This window comes from Protopterus annectens, chromosome 4.part0, assembly GCF_019279795.1.
Source record: "Protopterus annectens isolate FY-2018-M chromosome 4.part0, PAN1.0, whole genome shotgun sequence".
NCBI lineage: Eukaryota > Metazoa > Chordata > Ceratodontiformes > Protopteridae > Protopterus > Protopterus annectens.
In genome coordinates, this window is record NC_056733.1 from 1,326,044,451 (window position 1) to 1,326,056,854 (window position 12,404).

Here is a 12,404-nt window from a genome sequence, read left to right on the forward strand (position 1 = left end):
AGCTGATCATCTTATCACTGTATTGTGGCATCATTCTAGGTGAAGGTAGGATACTGCTCAAGGTCAGGGTCATACCTGCCTGGGCTACATAATCAGAGAGCTCCTCGATGTCCCTTTTCATGTAGTCCAAGGAGGTACGTCTCAGGTCGTTGACACCAGCGTGGACAATGACTGAGTCGTACTTGTACCTGCTGTTGAGAGACCTGAGAGACCTGAGAGACCTGAGTTGTTATAATTATTAAAAAAATAGTACAAATACAAAAACATTCTAAGTATTATCATCAGAATTCCAAATAAAAATTAAAGCATCTGTAAAATGTTTATAAAAAGAAAGCTGCTTGAATGAATGAAAATGATTTAAAATTTCTAATTCCCATCATGCTATTGCAATGTTTTGAATGCTGTCGCTACTACTAATCCCATAGTTACCCATTCAATGTGTTGATAGAATTTCTTATTATAGGGTTATAGGTTGTTACCAGGCTAATGACCACTAGGCCCTTACAAGCCTAGCCATGCACCTCAAACCATTTGGGTCCTAAATATCATATGGGGGCATGTTAGTAGGCAGGTAGCTAAGGATTTGTAAGGGGTGTTATTTAGAAAAATAGTTTTCTTATTGACAGTCTCTGCTTGTAATGGATGGAGGGGGCAGTCTGGGGATACATTTATAATTTCCCATCCAGTTGTCAAGGTTTTGTTTCAAAAGGGTCATGGATGAACTCTGTTTTACATGGATGGAGAGCCTATTCCATAGTGTGAGGATCCTTTGGGACATATCTGTTTCTCCCGTATGGTTCTGTTTATAACACAAGTGAACTTCAGATCCCTGGGTGTAGTCTGGTGCTGTTTGTTTTGTACATGTGTAAAAAAAAACATCAGGGCTGGGTGTGAGGAACCCCTGTAAACTAGGCAAAGATCCCCTCTCAGCAGGCTGTAGAAGTCTGAATCCAGAGACAGAGCCTTTAGGGGATCAGTGTAGGACAGGGTATTCATGCCGTGAATTCTCCTGGTGAGAAACTTCTGTGAGTGTTTCAACTGTTGCAAGTGTCTGGTGAGATGTATACAAAGGAGGCATTGTATTCAATGATAGGTCTGTTAAGGGCCAGGTATAGTGGTACTATAACATCATTGGACCTGGATGTCATACCCTTACCTACAGGTTGGGTGACATAGAATAATTTTCTTATTATCTTAGCTACACATTTGTCAAAGGACAGATTGTTATCTACATATGTTCCCAGATCCCTAACTACCGAGTCTACTCTTAGGGGCATGTTATTGATGGAGTAATTAACTTGCATTGACAGTTTCCCAAAGGGCAGTATAATGCATATTGGCACTTAGTTTTAGGCCATGGCTTTGGCACTAATCAAGTGTCTATGTTAAACTGACTTACAAAATGTTTGTGTCTTGGGGGACTCTATAATAGTTCCCAGTTTACTGTCACCTGGGATTTTGGTGAACCAGAGGTATTTAACATTAGCTTTGATTTCATAGCAGCAAATGCCAAACAGGAGTGGGCCTAGCATGGAGCCCTGGGGTACTCCACTGGTGACCAGTCTCTTGGTGCAGGTGGACTTCTTGGTTCCTGTCTGTGAACCAATCAGCAATCCAACAAGTTATGTAAGGCATTATGCTTACCTTAAAGAACTTGTTAACAATGCCTGAGTGGGATATTATATGAAGTGCCTTAGCCAGGTCAATATATGGATGTTTTAACCTCGCACAGTGCCTTGGTGACTGTCTACAAGATGTCTACCTGGTTGGGAAAGGTCCAGTGTCTGTAGATTGTGAATCGCCTTGTTTATTATTTCCATGTTAATTTATTTCCATGGCTTTGAATATTAAGCTTGTTAGACTGATGAATCTGTAATTCCCTGGGTCAATTGAATCAGGATGTCTACAAATGATTTAGCACCTGGTTTCCCATGAATGCGCAGAGAGAGATGTGCCCCCCTTACATCCATGCTCCAACCCAGTGACAAGCAGCAGTCCCCACCAGCTTTGCAGATAGCTATCCCTAGGCAACTGGTGATCTGAGGTGCTGTGGTATCATTAGATTTAAGTAGGATTCTGACTTAGAGACATTCATTGGCTCCTCAACCAAACTTATACACCAAATGTCTGAACCTGTGGTTCTTCTCATACTGAGTAGGATTATTATTGCAAAAATACATTATCAATAGGGTAAAACTAACCTGTCTCATGATGGTCATGGCCTATGTGGACAGAATGACTGTTGTGGTTCTACATTCAATAGGAATGTAGCCTGTTTTGAAGCTGTAGTTGAAGAGTGCCTCAACTGGTCCTGAAAGGTCATGTTTTAGACTTCAGGGGGCAACCAGAGATGTTGTCAAAAACCCATGAAGGCAGTGTTCTTGGCTTTAGCAAATTCTGTCAGCACCTGGTCCTCGCTGATATCTGTGGGGTGTATGTTGGAGGAGAATTCACCTACTGAAGGTGGGGGTGGGATGAGGTTTGAACTAAATGTATCAGCTAGTAGGTTTAGTATGCCACCCTATTTGGTGTAGATGGTAACATTCAACATGAGCTCAGCACACTGTTGTGTGTGATCTTTAAGTTTCCAGATGTAGCTGAAGAAGGCCTTCTGATTGTCTTTAGCCTACAATGCTACCTGACCTCATAGTTGGCCTTGTTGGACTTTTACTTCAAATGAGACAGCTTTGTGATCCAACCTGCTCTTCCATGTTGGTCAGTACTAGATCCAGTATGTTTGTTATTCTTGTTGGAGCATGCACTATCTGTTCCAGTGTGCTTGTGTTAATAAAGTCCAGGAAACATTGTGCCTATAAGTTTGAGGCAGTGTACATTTCCCAGTCTATAGAGGGGTTGTTAAAGTCACCCATGAATAGGGTGTTTGGTCAGATGGTGAGCGCATCTAGTAGGTTTAGGTAAGAGTTTTGATACACTAGTGGCATAGATGGTGACTTGTAGTTAGTAATGATATGGTGAGGGACCTTACTTTTAGAGACTCGCATATGGATGTTTTCCATGATATCATCTTGTTTAACCAACTTGGAGATATGTTTATTGATAACATAGATCGAAATATCTCCACCTTTTGCCACTGTCTGTGCTGGTTTTGGTCTAGATATGTAGACAGCACTGTAGCCTTGCATTTCCAGAGTACTTGCTAGTACTTTAAATCAAGTCTCAGTCAAGGCACAGATGTCTGCATTCTCCAAAGTGAAAACAGCTTGAAGAGTGTGGAGTTTTTTGTTTAGGCTCTGAGCATTGAGCAGTAATACCTTAAGGCTGCTTGTAGACATTTTCATTACATTGGTAGTTTTCTCTTTTTGGCATTCCCTACAAATGGCTCCAATGAGCTAGAACAAGTTTTAACCAATATCTGAAATCCTATGGAGGACAAGTGCAACCCATCATTGGCAAAGCAACATGGCCTTTTGACCATGTTTTCCTATGCTGTCAGACATTGTATTTCCATAGAGTGACAGCAGAAACTATGCCAGTTATTAAAGTAAATCATTTTATGTTCATACTGTGGCATCTTCCTTGGTGAAAGTAGAATGCTGCACAATGCAAGGCTCATACCCATTATAGCTCTTTTCATGTAGTTCAATGAGGTGTGTCTTAGGCCATTTACACTCACATGGACTATGGCAGAATCATATTGGTACTTGGGGTGCAGTAACTTGAATGCATGCATGATATTGTGAAGCCTGGCTCCAGATAGGCAACTAACTGTTATCTTCTTCTTGTCCAGCCTGGTGAGTGGGGCATGTCTGTGTTGCACAATGGAGACCCAATTACATGAGTATTAGGCCAAATGTATGCTTGGCTTATGGGCCTTAGACTTGGGGGAACATTAGGTGTAGGCTTATGAGAGATGCTTAGTGCTGCTTTTGCTGTGTGATTTAGTGTTTGCTGAGGAGCAGTGCTGCCATTAGGTGGCTTTGGAAGTCATTGAGATTTGGGAAGGTATGTACGAGGGATGTAGTGTGGACATTCCTGACAACTTCATTTGTATGTGACATATTTGCCTCCAAGGAAATTGTGAATTTCCATCTCTTACATACTGTATTATTTTCTATAATGAATAACCGGTTGTCTGAAAACATGAGACAATTCCTATTTTGCCTTAGGGTGCCCAAATCTACCCAGATGGCCACAGAGACATTTGGAAAATTCATATCCATGTTGTCTGGTCCTATAATAGGCTTGTCTGTTTAGGATTAAGGATTGGGTTTTAACAGGGGTCTCCTATAGATGTTTCTGGGGTTAAGAGCTGGATGTTATAAAATGGTAGGATATGGTTGTGTATTTGATGTACAATCTAAAGGATCTAAGATTATTTCTGCATAATGCCACACTGTTTAACAGGTTTTGAGTGCAATCTTAACTTTATAGGTAAATGTTACTGTCTAGGTGTTTGCTGCTCTACAGGGCATTGCTAACCTCTGTGATCCTGTGGCCAGCTCGGTGGTGAGAAAAAAAAAGCTTGAAAAATTATTCCTATGCCCTCTGTCCAATAAATAACCATGCTTTGATCTCCCTAAAGTGCTTTCCAGCTCAGAGAGACTAGGTAAATATTTTCATCCATAGGATGTCTGATCCTGGAATTTGTTAATTTGAAAGTACAGCAAAAGCAGCTCTCAATTGTAGATTAAACAACAAACAACTGCTAAACAACTAAATCTGTCCCTAATTTGCCATTCTGCAAAGAGATTTGGAGGCGCACAACTAGAAAATCCAACAGAGAAATTACTATTTTTGCCACAAAATAAAATAAATGCTTTAAACAATGCTCAAAAACATTAGTGATCACTGTATAAAGCAAGAACAAATGCAGTTAATCAAAAAAAGTGTTCTTAGCTTAGCTTGGATGGCTCTGGGTACAGTTGAAACACCAGAAAAGTGATATAGAATTTTCTGTAAGTGAACAAATGACCTTCCAACTTGCCTAAGATACAACAGACAAAAAAGCTTGTAAACTGACTCCTGCGCCCTCTACTAATAAACAACGACACTTTGAGTTTCCTCCAGTGCTTCCCAACTCAAGATAGCCCAGGCAAACACCTTCTTACACATAATGTCTGACCCTGGAATCCATTAATGTAAAAGCACAGCAAAATCAGTTCTCAAGTGCAGATTAAACAATAAACAACTAGTAGTGCTTCCCCTCTCAGAGAGACTAGATAAACACCTTCTGCAACAAGATATCTGATCCTGGAATTTCTTAAAGAAAAAGAACAGCAAAAGCAGCTCAAGTGCAAATTGAACAAGAGACAGCTATCAGACAGCTAGGTACCTGCCTAATTCACCCTTCTGCAAAGAAACTTGGAGGTACAAAGATTAAGAAAGTCAGCAAACAGAGACATTGTCGTTTTTGCCACAAGATTAAATAAATGCCTTAAAAATGATCAAAAACAGTAATGCTCACACTATAAATCAAGTGCAAAAGTGCAGTTAGTCAAGAAAATGGATGGTTCTGGATGCAGTTGAAACACTGGAAAAGCATTGCAGAGTTCTCTCTGTACATGAACTTAAAAGTATTCTTCTCAGAGGAAGTGGACACAGCCCCATGTGTTGCACACAGTCTCACACACACAAAGACAAGCACACATGCACATACAAGTCTTCCATGTTGGGAATCAAACCTGCTACCTATCTAGTTATACAATCTGGAGAGTATTGTATTAGTCGCAAGTGTATTAGTCGAAATCACCATAGGAGAATAAAACAAATTGCTGGACTAACATATCAAATAATGCACATAGAGCATTCACCTGTCTATTCAAAAATGTATGTACTTTGATAAGAGCAATCTGATATATTCAGTACCTATGTCCTATAGAATAGATGTATTGAAAGATCGTACATTTGTGGTAACCATACATGTTTCAGATCCCTGAAACATGTTTTCTTAACTCATTTAATAAATCCCACAAGTCTTTTATATAGCAATGAATATTTTGTATAACAGTGTTCAACAAAAATTCTAAGCAAAAAGATATAAGTTCTGTTTTACATCCCTATAATCGACTATAGGTTAAAACTGTGGGTTGCAAACATTTTATATATTTTAGGGACACAAAATACATAATCTAATTTAGGGCAATCATTCTGAAAAAACGAAACATATCAAAATCAGTTTTTCCTGATTTAACATAGCGACTAGATTTATATCAATTTCAGTATAAGCATTCTTAATAAACATTGAATCAGTTAATTCTTAACTGGGTAATCTGATAATAATAGTTTCATAGATGTAATGTACATATCCATGTCCAACAGAACATTACTGTTACCTTTATCTGACATCATATTTTGTAAGTCACCCATATCTTTTAACTGATAAAGCACTATTATTTCATCTCTAAATAAATTAAAATATTTAAAATTACATTTCTTAGAATCAGAGTCTCTGTGCTACTCCATAAAACAAATTCAAATAAATGACTGAAATAATGAATAATTGAATATATTATGTAAAGAAATATTTGTGTCAACATAAAGCTCCCAGCATCTCATTTTCATGTTTTCTGCCACAGTGCATAATATAGACCATAGTTCTGCATTCCTTATACTGAGTATGGTTAATAAACTAATGTAATGTCTCTAAGGCTTTGGATTTATGACTGTATTACTTTTGTTTGTCTTCTTTGTAGTGGTTCAGTTCTATGCATGACCTCTGAAGGACGGTGCTGAAAAGGGAGAGTGAAGTAAGGAGTGTCACATGCATTTTTCTTTCATTCACTGATTCATTTTCTGATACCTATTTTGCATTATTCAAGGTTTCAGGGAAAGCTGAAACCTCTTCCTGGAAGAAAAGGATATAATGTGTAGAGCCCAAGGATATAATGTGTAGAGCCCATCATATTATAGTTTGTACTGTTAGTTCTTGGTTAGATCTCTGATGAAACTGTTTTGTCTCACCCACCCTCCCTATTTTTGGTTTATAGTTTAAATTTGGTGGCTTTTGAAGTTGCCCGCCCCACTGTAGATTTGATCAGGGACACTCCCCCAGTCCCATCTCTTTACCACAATAAACTCTTTCTGCACTTGCTTTTAGTCCTTTTTAATTTAATTGCATTTTTTAAACTATGTTTGGTCTAATATTGCTGCATACTCAAGTGTGCTAGCTTGCACTGCATGTGAAATGTTTTTACTGCTGTTTTTTCTACTTTCTGTAAACAAAAAAAAAAAAAAAAAACTGTAAGCCTGTTTCCTACCTTTCCTGTAACTAGTGTTCCAGATACAGATAAGCTGTATCCAGGATTGTATGTAAGCTTCTGAGCCCCCCAAGCCTTTCTGTGTTGGAGGGAAGCCGTCTAGCTTATCAGTGGGAGTGGTAAGCACTAGATAACCTGTCTACCACATAAGGAGTGGTTCTGGCCCAGAAATTGTAGTTACTGGCCGTTTGGGCAATCTCTTCCATCTCTCTCAACTTTCTGATTTGAAAGCCTGCATTTGCACTTGTTTCTATCCTGTAACTCAACTAGTGCAGATACAGATTCTTAGTTTTAGCACTTAAATTTGCTTATTCATGCTCAGCACTTGTTCAGAACTTGTAAGCACTAAATAAACTACTAATTACTATAGCACTCAATTGGTTGTGCATCAGGGCTGGTAACCTGGTACGTAAAAATCCACTACCAATCATTACCGGACCGGAGTTCTGCTGTGGCGACCCCTAACCGGGAAAAGCCGAAAGACACAAAGACACTATAGCACTCAATCTTCCTCATTACCTAGAGGAAAACTGTTTTTGCACTTACTTTTCTCACTTGCTTAGAGAAAAACAGCTCTTGTACTCACTTTGCTCACTTATCTAGAGGAAAATATTTTTTTATTCAGGCATGTCCAAATGTCAGCTCCCATTGGTCTCTCCTGTCTATCTGATGAATCTGGGCATCTTGTGGCAATGTAGAAATTGCCTTATGTACACAGACAACCCTCTCCTCCTACCACCCAACACTACAACCTGTGAGAGATGCACTTATCTAGCCAAACTGGAGGTAAAGCTCTTTCCAACCAAGACTGAACTTGACAGTCATGAGGAGAAGGTAAACATTTGCACCACACCGCACTCATCACATAGTCTCACTAAATCTACACCACCAAAATGCACACATAGTAACACAAAAACATTCACGGAGGCTCTCAATAATAATCTGTCTAAGCAACAGAGACCTCCAAAGCAGAAACGCAAGCAACCTCCATCCCCCAACACAACCCAAATGACACATAGCCCACAGAATCAATGTGCCACTCAACCACAGCCAATAAGGCAAAACAGCATACCCAACACACTAGTCATAAGTGACTCTGTAGTCAGGCACACTGATGTCCCACTCACCAGGCTAAACAAGGAGAAGATTACTATCAGCTGCCTGTCAGGTGCCAGGATCCTCCACATAACCCACGCACTCAGGTCACTCCACAACAAGTACAAATATGACTCTGTCATTGCCCATGTTGGTGTGAACGACCTGAGATGTACCTCCCTGGACTACATGAAAAGAGACATGGAAGAGCTCTCCAATCTTGTAGCCCAGGCAGGTATGACCCTAGCCCCGAGTAGCATTCTGCCATCACCCCAAATGATACTGCAGTACAAGGACAAAATGATTGACTTCAACAATTGGCTAAGCTTCTGGTGTCATTCTAAGGTGATCCAGTATCTGTCTGCTTGGGATGACATGGTGGACAGACCATGATGCTTTGCCAAAGATGGCCTGCACCTGTTGCCCCTAGGATTCCGGATACTGGCTAAGTCTCTTGCTGACCCTATAGTGCCTTTTTTAGGCAAAGTTCTAATAACAAATTCACCACCGTAACAGGAACACGCCAGTAAAAACTGAGGGTAATGCTACTCCATGCTAGAAGTCTAAATCTCAAAATGCACTTCCTCGAAGCACTCCTTAAAATTGAGAACATTGATATCTGTGCAGTGACTGAGACCTGGTTCAAGGCTCCAGAGAGCACCCCTGCACTACCAGGCTATAACTCATACCACACTTTTTGGCCATGTAACCTGGACCGAAACACCAAAGGCAGAAGTGTGTCCATATTCATTAAGGATATCCACACCTCCAGGCTAGTTGCTCAGCATAATGCATCCGAGGTTATCCAAGTGCAACTAACTCTGGGTAAAACTGCAATCCGAATTGTAGTTTGCTACAGATCCCCCACCATGCCCCAGGATTCCCACTCCTCTTTTCTTGATGTATTAGAAAATATTAGGGTTCAACCAAACACCCTAATAATGGGCGACTTCAACTACCCCACCATTAACTAGGAAAACTACTCATGTACCAACTCCTTAGCTCAAAGCTTTCTGGAATTCATAAACTCCAATGCCCTGGATCAACTTATTCACACCCCCACTAGGGGCAACAATATCCTAGACCTAGTCATTACCAGCATGAGTGACCAGTGTTCCACACCTGAAGTCAACTCCTCGTTGGTCCGATCCGACCATAAGCTAATCACCCTTGATATCCACATCCCGCCCCCACCCCCCATTAAGGAAGCCATGGTAAAAAATTTCTCCAGAGCCAACTTCATGCTTCTTAAGACAGAAGTGGTGAACTTCATGACACCCATGCAGATGGGCAATACAGATACAACTGCTGAATCCTACACAAATGCACTCTATAAGCACTTACACAAGTGCATGGATCGTGCTATCCCAAACAGAACCAAGATGCTGTCCTCAAAAAAAAGGAAGCCAATCTGGTGGTCCCCTGCCATAAACAAACTGTACAACAGAAGGAAGAAACTGTTGCAAAAGAGAGTAAAATCCCATGAGTGGAGGAGCTCCCTGGTCAGCCTCAGTAAGAAGCTGAGATCCCTTATAAGATCCTCCAAAGCTAGCTACGAAAACAAAATCACCACTAATTCTATGGACAACCACAAAGCATTCTATAGTTATGTCAAGAATCTCGATGTCAACACCCAGATCTGCTCTGAGTTACAGCACAAAGGCATGAAAATTACAGAACCAATTGATATTGCCAACATCCTGGCAGATAGGTTCAGTGCTAACTTTACCCCCTCCTCACCCCCTAAAAGGCCTATATCTATACAGGAAGAATGCAGATTCCCTGTAATCACAACTACGCAGGTAAAAGCTGCACTCTCTAAAGCCAAAAGCACAGCATCCATGGGACTTGACAACATCCCAGGCTGCGTTTTACACGAACTTCAGAACAAACTGGCTCTCCACTTAAGCACCATGTTTAATAATAGCCTCGCATCAGGCTTTGTGCCCACTGAATGGTGCACAGCAATAGTTATCCCATTCCACAAAGGGGGAGCCACCACTGATCCCAGGAACTATCGACCTATTAGCCTGACGAACCTGGTCTGCAAGACCATGGAACGTATCATCATGGAACTCATAAACAAAGATATTGGTAACCTCCAAACACTGGATCCCACCCAGTTCCGGTTTGTGAAAGGCAGATCATGCCTCCTGAACCTGATTGACTTCTTTGAGGCAGTCACCAAAGCCGTAGATGAGGGTAAGGTGGTTCACACAGCCTATCTTGACCTCACCAAGGCTTTCGACACCGGGTCTATATCATAACATCGAAGTTCTAATCGAATGTTATTAAATTGAACCCTAAACACTGAAGTGTGAAAACATTGAACAGTCAGAATAGCGAATTTTTTCCCAGGGAAAAAATTTGCTATTACGAGAAACATACACACAGCACAAACACACACAAAAACAGCCATCCACACACATACACTTAAAATCCTACACCTAAACTAAACTTTACATACAGTACTAGCTATCCACTTACCTTAACAAAACCCTAACCCTAAGGTCTGTCACTATCGTACACTCACCTCCCCTGCGCCCTAACCCTAACTCACCTAACCCGCCTCTAATCCTAACCTACACACCATCGCACACTTACCTGAACCTGTGCCCTAATACTAACGTCCACACAATCGCACACTTACCTGACCTGCTCCCTAACCCTAACTCACCTAACCCGCCCCCTAACCTTAACCTACACACAATCGCGCACTTACCTGAACCCGACCCATAATGCCCCAACATATCGAACACTGAAAACAGTGAAGCCACAGCAATGGCCCACCAAATTATTTCCCTGGGAAAGAATTCGATGTCCAGCACCTTCGCTGTTTTCAGCATTCGACATTACGTTTCGATATTATAACATTCAATGTTAGAAAACTTCGATGTTATAATATAGACCCTTCAACACCATCCCCCATTCTGGAATTATAGCTAACCTCACTAAATTAGATATAAATCCCAATGTCACAAGATGGGCTGCCAACTGGCTTACTGACAGAACCCACTCTGTAAAAGTTGCAGACTCCAGATCTGACCTCAAAGCAGTGACAAGTGGAGTACCACAGGGTTTCATCCTGGGACCTCTCCTGTTTTGTATCTACTTCTCTGAAGTACAGGCTAACACAGAAGGCCTCTGGCTAATGAAGTTCGCAGATGACTGCAAACTAGGAGCCATAGTCAAGTCCCCAAATGATGTGCATATCCTGCAGAAAGGCCTCGCTGAGACAGATGCCTGTGTCAGAGCCATGGCCTCAAGCTCAATGCCAAAAAGTGCAGTGTCATCCCCTTTGGTAAAAACTCTGTACCCATGAACTGCCACATAGGCAGCAATCTACTTAACACCGAATGTGTGATAAGAGACCTTGGGACCCAGATAGACAGTAGTCTCTACTTTGATAGTCACATCGCCACAGTAGTCAGGAAGTCCTTCTATGTGGCACACCTCATCATAAAATGGTTCTCATCCAGGAAAAAAGAGGTCATTGTTCCCCTCTACTCGACACTCATTAGACCCATTATACAGTACAACACCCTTTTTGGAATGTACCTCACAAGACATCTGCAGCAGCTGGAAAGGCCACAGCAGTACCTCACAAAGAGGATTGCTGGCCTCAAACAAATGCCCTACACTGACTGCCTCAAAAAACTCCAGCTTTACTCCATAGCATATCGCCTATCCGAGGTGATCTATGTCTAACATATAAAGCTATGTCAAACCCAGAGCTGTTGGACATGCTACACCTAAAGAAATCCCAATCCCTCCAAGCTACATGCTCTAGGGACCTAAACCTTGTCACCACAATAAACAGGACATGCTGGAGGGATAGATTCATGTCCCAGAGACTTCCCATACTCTGGAACAGGCTACCCATCTATGTCAAGCAAAGTTCTTCATTAGCACTCTTCAAGAAAAATCTTGTTGAGTGGATGGGAAACAGGAAATACACCCCGGGGATCACTTCTGTGTCTCTGCTCGACAGTGGCACAGGAAAATAACTTTCTTGGGTGGCGTAAGCCAGGGAACCTTGTTGGCCAGGCTTACGTAGACCCTTGGGCCGATAGCCTAGTACCTACCTATGAG